The sequence below is a fragment of the Aquarana catesbeiana genome, linkage group LG10 (genome assembly GCF_042186555.1).
Source record: "Aquarana catesbeiana isolate 2022-GZ linkage group LG10, ASM4218655v1, whole genome shotgun sequence".
NCBI lineage: Eukaryota > Metazoa > Chordata > Amphibia > Anura > Ranidae > Aquarana > Aquarana catesbeiana.
The window spans coordinates 147337265-147349753 of NC_133333.1; the positions used below are offsets into that span (position 1 = coordinate 147337265).

General features: G+C 43.7%; 1 protein-coding gene across 2 annotated transcripts in view; it reads left to right on the plus strand.

Annotated features, from left to right (window-relative positions):
* The window catches only part of GRIN2D (glutamate ionotropic receptor NMDA type subunit 2D), a 1662686-nt gene that overhangs the window by 486193 nt on the left and 1164004 nt on the right, over window positions 1-12489 (plus strand). The window lies entirely within an intron of this gene.

Genomic DNA, 12489 nt, shown 5'->3' on the forward strand with positions numbered 1-12489 from the left:
TGTACTAATTAAAAAGGTGGCTATTAATATGGGTTGCTTTTTAGGTCTCTGTCCATCAGTGGTAAAGGGAGTTGTTATAGGCATGCTGTCTGTGCCACAGGCCAACTATATCAAGTTGGTCTATTTTTATGGGTTTTATATAAGTTGTTGGTCACCAGTGGTAAAGGGCCCATTACTATTGGAACAATATAGGTTGCTGATCATAATAGCAAAGTGGCACTTAACAGAGGTCCAAGTGGGTCCTGAGCTGTGCTGTGTGACTGGACAAAATTGAAATTTTGCAATTGAAATGGAGTGTAGTTACTACAATAGGGATATAGCTCTGGAGCCACTGGCTAAAAGACCACTTACATAGTTACATAGTAGGTGAGTTTGAAAAAAGACACAAGTCCATTAAGTCCAACCTATGTGTATGATTATAAGTCAGTATTACATTGTATGTTTTGGTCGTTCAGGTGCTTATCTAATACTTTTTTTTAAACTATCGATGCCCCCCGCTGAGACCACCGACTGTGGATGGGAATTCCACATCCTGGCCGCTCTTACAGTAAAGAACCCTCTACGTCAGGGGTCTTCAAACTATGGCTCTCCAGTTGTTCAGAAACTACAATTCCCATCATGCCTAGTCATGTCTGTGAATATCAGAGTTTTACAATGACTCATGGGACACGTAGTTCCACAACATCTGGAGGGCCGTAGTTTGAGGATCCCTGCTCTACGCAGTTTATGGTTAAACCTCTTTTCTTTGAATTTTTTAATGAGTGGTCACATGTCTTGCTAAACTCCCTTCCGCGAAAAAGTTTTATCCCTATTGTGGGGTCACCAGTATGGTATTTGTAAATTGAAATCATATCTCCTCTCAAGTGTCTCTTCCCAAAGAGTTCAGTACAACCTTTCTTCATACCTAATATCCTCCAAACCCTTTATTAGTTTTGTTGCTCTTCTCTGTACTTGCTCCATTTCCAGTACATCCTTCCTGAGGACTGGTGCCCAGAACTGGACAGCATACTCTAGGTGCGGCCAGACTGGAGTCTTGTAGAGTGGGAGAATTATCACTTTATCCCTGGAGTTAATCCCTTTTTTAATGCACGCCAATATTCTGTTTGCTTTCCTAGCAGCAGCTTGGCATTGCATGCCATTGCTGAGCCTATCATCTACTAGGACCCCCAGGTCCTTTTCCATCCTAGATTCCCCCAGAGGTTCTCCCCCTAGTGTATAGATTGCCTTCATATTTTTGCCACCCAAATGCATTATTTTACATTTTTCTACATTTAAACCTCATTTGCCATGTAGTTGCCCATCCCATTAATTTGTTCAGATCTTCTTGCAAGGTTTCCACATCCTGCAGAGAAGTTATTGCCCTGTTTAGCTTAGTATTGTCCGCAAATACAGAGATTGAACTGTTTACCCCATCCTCCAGGTCATTTATGAATAAATTAAATAGGATTGGTCCCAGCTAGGGATGAGCCGAACACCCCCGGTTCGGTTTGCACCAGAACATACCGAACAGGCAAAAAATTTGGCAGAACACACGAACACCGTTAGTCTGTGGGACACGAACATAAATAATCAAAAGTGCTAATTTTAAAGGCTTATATGCAAGTTATTGTCATAAAAAGTGTTTGGGGACCTGGGTCCTGCCCCAGGGGACATGTATCAATGCAAACATTTTTTTTTAAATGGACGTTTTTTCAGGAGCAGTGATTTTTTTTAATGCTTAAAGTGAAACAATAAAAATGAAATATTCTTTTAAATATCGTGCCTGGGGGGGTGTCTATAGTATGCCTGTAAAGTGGCGCATTTTTCCCGTGTTTAGAACAGTACCACAGCAAAATGACATTTCAGATGGATTTTAAGGGGAGCCCTGCTCCAAAATAAAAAAAAATGGTGTAGGAGTCCCCCCAAAATCCATACCAGACCCTTATCCGCAACCTGGCAGGCCGCAGGAAAAGAGGGGGGACTAGAGAGCGCACCCCCCTCCTGAACCATACCAGACCACATGCCCTCATCATAGTGAGGGTGCTTTGGGGTAGCCCCCCAAAGCACCTTGTCCCCATGTTGATGGGGACAAGGGCCTCATCCCCACAACCCTTGCCCAGTGGTTGTGGGGGTCTGTGGGGGGGGGCTTATCGGAATCTGGAAACCCCCTTGGAATCTGGAAGCCCCCTTTAACAAGGGGATCCCCAGATCCCAGCCCCCCTGTGTGTACCCCTACCATTTCACAAAAAAAGTGTCAAAAATGTTAAAAACGACAAGACACAGCTTGGGGACAAGTCCTTTATTAAAAAATAAAAAAATAAAACTGTCCCACGATGTCCATTCATCTTCTTCTATCGCTCCACTGATGGACCGAAAAAAAAAAATCAGCCACCGATCCTCCTCTATGGGAGGCTCCCTGCCGTGTGATGCTTCTTCACTGATGACAGCTCTTATCCCTTTCATGACTAAGCCTATTTTTGAAATTTGGTGTTTACAAGTTAAAATCCATATTTTTTTGCTAGAAAATTACTTAGAGCCCCCAAACATTATATATATTTTTTTAGCAGAGAATCTAGAGAATAAAATGGCGATTGTTGCAATATTTTTTATCACACGGTATTTGTGCAGCGGTGTTTTAAACGCAAATTTTTGGAAAAGGGACACTTTCATGAATTTTAAAAAATCCAAACAGTAAAGTTACCCCAATTTTTTTGTATAATGTGAAAGATGATGTTACGCCGAGTAAATAGATACCAAACATGTCACCCTTTATAATTGCACGCACTCGTGGAATGGCGACAAACTACAGTACCTATGAATTTCCATAGGCGACGCTTTAAAATTTTTTTACGGTTACCAGGTTAGAGTTACAGAGGAGGTCTAGGGCTAGAATTATTGCTCTCGCTCTGACGATCGCGGCGATACCTCACATGTGTGATTTGAACACCGTTTACATTGCGGGCGCGACTTCCGTACGCGTTTTTTTCGCTGCGCGAGCTCGCGGGGACAAGGGCACTTTAAAAATTTTTTTTTTTTTTTTATTTATTTTATTTTATTTTTTTTTACTTTATAAATTGTGTTTTAAAAACTTTTTTTTTTTTTTTTTTACTTTTATTGCTGTCACAAGGAATGTAAACATCCCTTGTGACAGTAATAGGTGGTGACAGGTACTCTTTATGGAGGGATGGGGGGTCTAAAAGACCCCCCCATCCCTCCTTTACACTTCAAAGTATTCAGATCGCCGAAAAAGGTGATTCTGAATGCTGTGTACTTTTTTTAAATTCGGCACCATTGGCAGCCGAGTAAACGGGAAGTGACGTCATGACGTCGCTTCCGCGTTTACAACAAGAAGGCTGGAACGAAGCCGCTCACAGCTTCGTTCCGATCGCCCGCTGTAAACAACGGTACCGGGATGATGCCTGCAGCTGCGGGCATCATCCCGGTATAACCCCGGAAAGCCGAGTACGCATATGTGCGTACGGTCGGCGGGAAGGGGTTAAGTAACTGAGGGCGGGGCTACCCGGTGATGTCACGTGTGACCCTACCCCCTCTGACACCACTGGGACTTTCCCATGGCTTCTCGTGGCATCAGAGGGGGGCGGGGGCACCCGTTTACGTAATCAGGTGGCTTTATTATTTTTTTTACTAGTAATGACGGCGATCTGTGATTTTTATCGGGACTGCGATATTGCGGTGGTCAGATTGGACACTTTTGACACTATTTTGGAACCATTGACAATTATTCAGCAATCAGAGCTAAAAAATAGCCTTTGATTACTGTATAAATGTCATTGGCAGGGAAGGGGTTAACACGAGGGGGTGATCAAGGGGTTAACTGTGTTCCCTGGGTGTGTTCTAACTGTAGGGGGATGGGACTGACTAGGGGAGGAGAGAGATCAGTGTTCATACTTGAACACACGATCTGTCTCCTCTCCCCTGAGAGAACCGGGATTCTTCCCCGTACACACGGTCAGATTTTCCAATGGAAAATGTCCGATCGGAGCGTGTTGTCGGAAATTCCGACCGTGTGTGGGCTCCATCGGACATTTTCCATCAGATTTTCCGACACACAAAGTTGGAGAGCAGGAGATAAAATTTTCCAACAACAAAATCCGATCGCGTCAATTCCGACCGTGTGTGGCCTGTTCCGACGCACAAAGTGCCACACATGCTCCGAAGAAATTCCAACACGGAACAGCTCGGTCTGGTAAACTTAGCGTTCGCAATGGATACAGCACTTTCATCACGCTGCAATGTTAAAAATGGTTTAATACAGCGCACTCTCTTCTTCTTTATAATGTGACAAGGATTAAGTAGTTTTGCTGCTCATATTCACACACATTTCTCACAAACTTATTTCGTTACTATTTATCGTGATTCAGTCAATATATATTTTGATTTCTCACATCTGACCACATTATTTTGGTGTTTATTTTTTTTTTGGATTTAATGTAGATGATTTTTTTTGTGTTTTGTATTTTTTGGAAGGGTTTTTTTTTTTTTTTTAGGATTTTTATTTGTACTCCCTAAAATTTTTGAGTGTTTTTTGTGTCAAGTTACCACAACACCATTGATATGTTGTTATATTTAATCTGTAGGAGATTGTTTGGTGTTGTTGTCCCTTGTTAATTTCACATTTTATGTTAGAAATGTACCTGAATCCTCACCAACAAACTGTCTTTTTTTGGTTGAAAACACACAGGAGAGTAGAATTTCACCATCAAAAACTTTTATTAAGGGCTCACAACTAAACAAAGAGGGAGGCAACGCTGGAGAAACTGCAGAAATTGGCGAAGCCTTGGAACCCCAGGGCAGACATCAATTATTTTAAAGCAAAATTGGTGGCCTGAGGAGTCCTTATCTAAGGGAGTGCAGTCTGGTCCAGAAGTCCCAGAGATCCGGAAAGCAGCAGATGACATCTGTGTCCCCAGGCTGTGGTCATACGAGAGACTGCATCTTTTGTCAGTCCAGACTGAACCCAGGGTCATCACTCTCTGATCTTCTTTCCACGCTTCCTTCCACGTTGTGGCTGTGGTGGTGGAGTTGTGGCAGCAGGAGGAGGAGGATGGTCCAACTCAACCACGTCGGTCTTGGGTGTTAGTTCCCCACTCACCCCCTTAGTTAGTACTTTATAAAGCAGTTGCTCACACAGGAGGCGTTGACCCTCCTGCATGCACTTCAGTTTGGTGGCAGCCATGCAGGCAAAGGCCTCTTCAGGAGTGGGTAAGGCTCGTAGGGACGCCAAAGCCTCCTGAATGAGCCTGAACGCTGTATCCTGAGTTGTCTTCCTGGCTCTTTTTATATGGAAGGTGGAGGGGAGGAACCTACGATTCAGTCAGGCTGCGACTGGCCCCAGGCTTCTCTTGGCTGACACTTAGCCCCGCCTCCTTCTGGCTGCAACTAATCCCCGCCTCCTCCTGGCTGCCACATTCCACAACCTCCTCCTGGCTGAGGTCTTCCTGTGTATGAAAAAGGGACATAGTTTTAGTATTTTCTTCATCAATCACACACAATTGTCACCTCCTGACTGTTGCAAATTGAATGTTATCAAATATAACAGACTATCATTCTGAGCCCAGCATTTTTGTTTCTTTTTTACCAATTTTGGGTGCCCACTACTGTCTATTAATATGTAAAACACTTTTTTTCAATCAGCAATTAGTGATCAATACTAACATCTAGTAAACATCATTTATTTATTGACCAGAAATCAGTAGAACAATGCTATACCTGACTCCAGCTGGGCTCCTCCACTTCTTCCTGGCTGGAAGGCCCAGGTTGGACATCGGAAGCCTCAGGTGGGGTGGAAGGAAGAGTGGAGAGGGATTCCCTGACTTCAGTGTAGTCTGACAGAAATCGCAGTCTCTCATAGTACCACAGCCTGGGGACATAAACGTCATCTGCTGCAGCTCCGGACCTCTGGGAATCTGTGACCTTCTTGCGCTCCCTAAGATATGTGCTCCTCAGGCCACCAATTTTGGTTTTTAAATAGGGGATGGTTGCTGTGGGGACCACTGGCTTCACCAACTCCAGCAGTTTCTCCAGCGCTGCCTGCCTCTTTTGAACAGGGGGAGGAAATTGTGGTCGTGGAACCCATCCATTTTCTCTGCAAGACACAACACAAGACAAACCCTAAGGTCAGGCCAAACTCCCCTAATCTTGTTAAAATATAGGCTTCCATTTCGAAGCAGTATAGGTGCAAGTTTAGATCTTACCTTTGTTATCACGATCGGCGCCTCCGATGCTCCTTCCTCCGCTCACAGATCGTACGTAATACGCACGCGTGTTACGCTTTATACACACTGCGCATGCGTGTAACTCCGCCCGCCCCTGACGTTCTTTCTAGTCTATTCCCCACCCCTTTTCGATCAGCGCAGTGGGGGAAGAGCACATGGCGGAGACACAGCAGGATCATGCTAATTGTAGCAACGAGGAGGAGGAGGAAAGGCCGGATCCGGAAACGTCCCAATCCAGAAGGAGTAGATTTAAGGCCTCAAATATGTCCTTTGGGGAGATGTTGGAGATGGTGGACATCCTGAAGAGGGCCGACTATGAGGGGAAGTTTGGACCTTACCCCAACCCCAATGTCCGAAAGGCCAAGATCATGGCGAAAGTGGTCAAGAGTCTGCACCGGAAATTCGGGGTACGTCGATCGAAAGATCAGCTCAGGAAGCGGTGGTCGGACCTCAAATTACGAGAACATGAGCAGTACAGAAAGATCCGGAGAGTGCTGCAAAAAAGTAAGTAGTTGTGCTGTGTTCCTATTCTTTTTGTGTTTATTATGTGCGTGGCGCTCCATGTGCTTTTATTACAAGTGTACATTTTAAAATGGCAACTTTCTGGTTCATGGGTACATTATTCGTTCGTATCAAACATTTTTCTTTCGGCCTATAAAACACTATTGTTTAGGCCATATGCATTTGGCCACAATTTTTATGCCCTATACTTGTCTGCAACGAATTTGGTTGTGTAGATGGCTTTGTTACTAGATTGAAATGAAAACTAGATTCTGTTTAAGGAGAGGACACTCAGCAGCTGTTTTCACATCTGGACAATGGAGCACTAGTGTGGGACAAAAGAATACCATTTTTATTAGCAGGCCACACAGGTGCTCCAGTGTATACTATAGGGGGGGGGGGCTACATCTGTGAAGCTTGTACCAAACAGGTAAAGTATTGAAGCTTGACAAAGGACACTGAAAATGCTACATTTTTGAACTGTGCTAAAATTGATAATTGTACCTCATTTCCAAGCAATGTTTCCTATTTATAGTTCTGCCATCAAATATCTGTGTGCTAATTATACCATTTTGTTTTACATAGGGGAGAAAAGACTCGGAGGACACCCCTCATCCGAGGAGACCAGAGCCCACCCCCCTCTGGAAGAAGGGGAAATCCCCCCAACACAAGCTGAGCAGGAGGAAGAAGACGTGGTGGAAATTGTCACCACAACAGGTGAGTGTCTGTGACCACAGGCTCAGGTAAGAGATGTATGGCGGCATATTTTTGATACCTATTTTTTTTGTGGGTTCCTCTCTTTTTAGGTGATCATGAGGTTGTGGATCCAGATCCTTTCACATCAGAAAGTGCCCAGATCCTGATCGGGGAGATCATGGGGTGTAATTTAGAATTGGAAAACCTCAATAAAAACATCAATGATGTTATTCAAAAAAATAAAAACATCATTGCTGTTTTGGGGCGAGTTTAAAGCCCCTTCAAATCCCTTTGTTTTTTGGTGTGCTACAATGTGAAAATGTTTTTGTGATTTTTTCCAAAAGCCAAATTTGGAGGATACACACAGTGTGTCAACATGTGCTCTCTGCCATAACGGGAGATCAATGGAGGCGTTTTGGGGGTGCAAAACCTTCCTCAATAATAAAGTAGCTGAGAGGAAGGGGTTTCTCCCCCAAAACACGTCCCTTGATCCCCCGTGATGGCAGCTAGCACATGTTGACATTGGTAAATTGGTGTGCATCTTCCAAATTTGGCTTTTCCCGGGGTGACTTCACCCCATCTGAACGCAATATCAAACACAGTTCCTAAATACTCATGTCTGATATTGCCTTCAAATTCTACCAAATGTGAACGTTGTAAGTTCAAGATTTGTGTCTTTCTTGTTGGTTTTACACAGGCCTGTGATAATTGTGATAATGTCACCCCAAAAATTGTTATACAACATGTTGGTTTGTTAGAAAAACCTTTGGTAAATGCACATGTGATTGTGCAGGTATTAAAAAGTGTGTTAATCAAGAATGTGTGGATTATTGTGTCAACGCTAAAACACTTTGGTGGTGATGTAATTGTTTTTTTCGGTGAAAATGGGGGTTATTTACTAAGGGCAAATCCTCTTGGCACTACAAGTGCAGTTTCAGTGCAGTTGCAACTGCACTTGTAGTGAAAAGTGTCTTTGCATTTAGTAAATAACACCCAACAGTGCTTTGTATAAGGTCACACAATCACGCCATTTTCTGGACTCAACACATTTCTGTCAGGGTCAGCTAAAACAAACACAAGCAGTAAATGTCCACAAATATTTTCTTTTTTTTGCTTTTTAATTTGAAAAAGGCTTCACATATTTGCTGGCATATTGATGGCCCCCCTACCCGCAAAGAACTCCAGGTATCGTAACCGGACATCACGGGCACTCAGGGAGGGCAAGCCAGGACGGCCGCTTTCAAGCACCGTCAGTGTTGTTTCAGGTATCACTCCGGCCTCAGGCCCAACAGAGCCAGCATAGTTGGCCAAATGTTTCCTTAAAAAGTTATGGAGAATACAGCACGCCATGATGATATGATTAAGTTTATACTCCGCCATATGGATACGTGTCAGAAATAGGCGGAACCGGCTGGCCAGGATTCCAAATGTGTTCTCCACCACTCTTCGGGCTCTGGCCAGCCGGTAATTAAAAACCCTCTGTTCCAGGGTCCTCATAGGGAATGGCCGCATAAGATGGTCCCCCAGCGCGAAAGCTTCTTCAGCAACGAACACAAATGGGAGTCCTTCCACATTGTCCTCTGGAGCTGGCAAGTCCAAGCTGCCATTCTGGAGACGCCTGTAGAACTCTGTCTGGGCGATGACTCCACCATCGGACAACCGGCCATTCTTCCCCACGTCCACATACAAGAAGTCGTAATTAACCGACACCACCACCAACATCACTATACTATTGAACCCCTTATAGTTGAAATAGTATGACCCCGAGTTGGGTGGTGGGACGATGTGGACCTGTTTCCCATCAATTGCCCCTCCGCAGTTAGGAAAGTCTCACTGCTGGGCAAAGTGGCAGGCCACAGTCTGCCATTCCTGTGGCGTGAAAGGAAACTCTTGAGGAAAAAATAAAAAAAATTTGTATTTTTGCACATAAACATGGCAAGCAGATTAGACACAAACATTCTTGGCCAACCTCCAGATAGCATTTAGTAAGGGGAATTTAACAACGCCAAAGTATAAGGTACACCTATCATATTCCCCCCCCCCCCCTCATGGGCCATTTCTAACATTATGGGGGGGTGGAAATCTTGGACAGGTAACCCTCTTCACTTCATTGAGAGATGAATGCCTAAATACAGGGTATTACTTGGAACAGCCCCTCAGTTACACTATTGGCAGCCCACTGGACAGGTAAGAAGTGTCCGAATACAAAGATATAAATACACATTGTACACATTTGAGCACATTTGAACATTCTGCTATTACCTGACTCAAGATAATAATAGTATCTTAAAAATTCAAGCAGTACCATTGGAAAGTATACAGGCAGGCCCTTGCACTACGTGCTTTGGGGAATTCATCCATAAATCAGAGCACAAAAGAGATGGGTATAGTGTGTATGGGTTTGGCAAAGTCAGCAGATAGATGATTGAGGATAGAGAATTGGGATCAGCTGACTTAGCAGTTGGGGGAGGGAGGGTTACTAAAAATGATTTGGGGACACCACAAAAAATAAGCCTCTGCCACTCTGCCAGAATTTAAAGGTAAAATAACATTTCGAAACATTTTAGGGGGTGTTTGGGGTAAAGCACTACTATGGAGCTGATAAAATACATTGTTAAGTGACTACATGAGGTGAATATAGGGCCAGGAGAGACCATGCTGGGGAGGTTAGTGAAGGACAATCTGTATGAAGAACCTAAAAAATTAATTACATAAAAATCCAGCATGCATAAGGACAAAGGGGACATTCACAGCATATTCCAATCATGGTAATTAGGGAATGAGGAAAGAAATACAATATATTAGCAAACATTAAATACAATAAAATGTGATATTAAAGGATAAAAATCTTACCTTCATATACTCCTTCTGCAGGACCTGGATGATGGCAGAACAGGTCTCTGGGATGATGATACCCAGAGCCTGGGGGGAGATGCCTGTCGAGAACTTCAAGTCCTGCAGACTTCTCCCTGTTGCCAAATACCGCAGGGTAGCGACCAACCTCTGCTCCGGAGTGATGGCTTGCCTCATGCAGGTATCCTGCCTGCTAATATAAGGGGTCAGCAAAGCCAACAGACGGTGAAACACGGGGTCCGTCATCCTGAGAAAGTTCCTGAAATCATCAGGATTATTCTCACTGATCTCACGGAGCAAGGGCATATGAGAGAACTGGTCACGCTGAAGCAACCAATTCTTGGTCCATGAACGCCTCCCCACCCTGTTCACGGACTGGACTTGTGTCAAGGTCAGGACCCCAGCACCAAGCCCCCGCACAGCACGAACTCTACGAGGAGTACGCATACGCAACATGGCTAGAAAACGGTCGGCTGCTCAGAACGAAGTAACAGAACGCACTGAAGAACAGTAAGGCCTGTGAAGAGCGACCTGAAAAACAGTAACGAACGTACAAGAACACAATGACTAATTAAAGTCACGCGGCACTTGCTTGCACGCACTGAAGAGCAGATACAAACCCACAAGCACAAACTGAACTGCAGAAAACGATCTGAAAGCCACGAGTCTGAAAAAGCGTGAATCGTCTCTCACCAAACTTTTACTAACACGAGATTAGCAAAAGGAGCCCAAAGGGTGCCGCGCTTGGTTCTGAACTGGCCTTTTCTAGTCTTGTCGTACGTGCTTGACGTCACCTCATTCTTGGCGATCGGAAATTCCGACAACTTTGTGCGACCGTGTGTACGCAAAACAAGTTTTAGCCAACATCCGTCGGAAAAAATCCTAGGATTTTGTTGTCGGAATGTCCGAACAAAGTCCGACCATGTGTACGGGGCATTTGTGTGTTTACACACACAGATCACTGTTCTCGCTCTGTCACGAATGATCGCGAGTGCCTGGCGGTCATCGCACCCACCGGGCATGCGCATTGGCTATGGGGACATGCGGCGGCGTGCACGCTCCTGCTGCCACATCTTTAAAGGAGTGACGTACAGCTACGGCGATTTGCCCAGCTGAGCCAACTGGTCGGCTAGTGGTAAAAAACCCCTCTAACTTTTTGGCCATCTTTACTCTCAGCAGATCTGCATCCTCCTCATTTAGGTGCAGTTTGTCCCTTCTATAGTACTGATGACCACTTGTTATCATTTTAAAAACATGCTTACATTTCTGAACCAATTTGCTAATTCAAAATATATCTTATTACATTAAGTATTGTAGGATTTTCAGCTTTGGAAATGTTGCATTCAAAGACATTATAAAAAAAGAATGGTAATCTTAAGCATGAAACATTTCTCATTGTGACCTTTGTCAATGCACTTTGAACCACTGATCTTTCTAGAATCTCAAAATTTGCAGAACATTTTGCTCATGCCTAGCAATTAAATGAGCAGTTAATCAAAATGTGCTTGGTTAACTTATCGCTTCATGTTTGTGTCTACATTCAAAATGTCACAGATGTGTTACATCCCATTGTTAACAGGAATCATAGAATAGATAAGGACTGCACAACTCATCTACTTTGGCCGTTCACTTACTTATGAAAAGGTTTTGACAAGCTAATTTTTCTACTGAAACCTATAATTTTATCTGACAATAAGGACAATGATGCCAGGAGTCAGTAAAGAACATATATGAGGTCTGATGGAAACAAACATTTTTGAACAAGCATTCTATGTAGGCAAATACTGCATTTTTGCTGTGCTGAAAGGAGAAACAAATCTTGAATGAACATGTAACATGTGATCTATAACATTGAAACTCACTCTAGTTCACCCACTACTGACTACCTTCTATGTGACTCCTTTTTCTCCAAGTCTCTGTCATCTCAGTGTTTTATTGGCTGCATGACCATTAGCAGAATAGCAGCTCAGAAATGATATTGGACAATATTTGTCCAGCACACAATGTGTTCAAAATTGTGTACAATGTGGGAGGCTTTCAGCAGCAACTTAATGGTAAATTTAAGATAAACCCTGTAAAATGTGCTCTGTTTTGGGGTGCCTGGATTCCAATGAAGGACAACCTAGTCTTAAAATAAGGGTTGAATTTATTTACAGTAGGGATATAAATACATTATAATTACAGATAAGGAACTAGGGTAACACAATGGGGAGGGAGATGGACA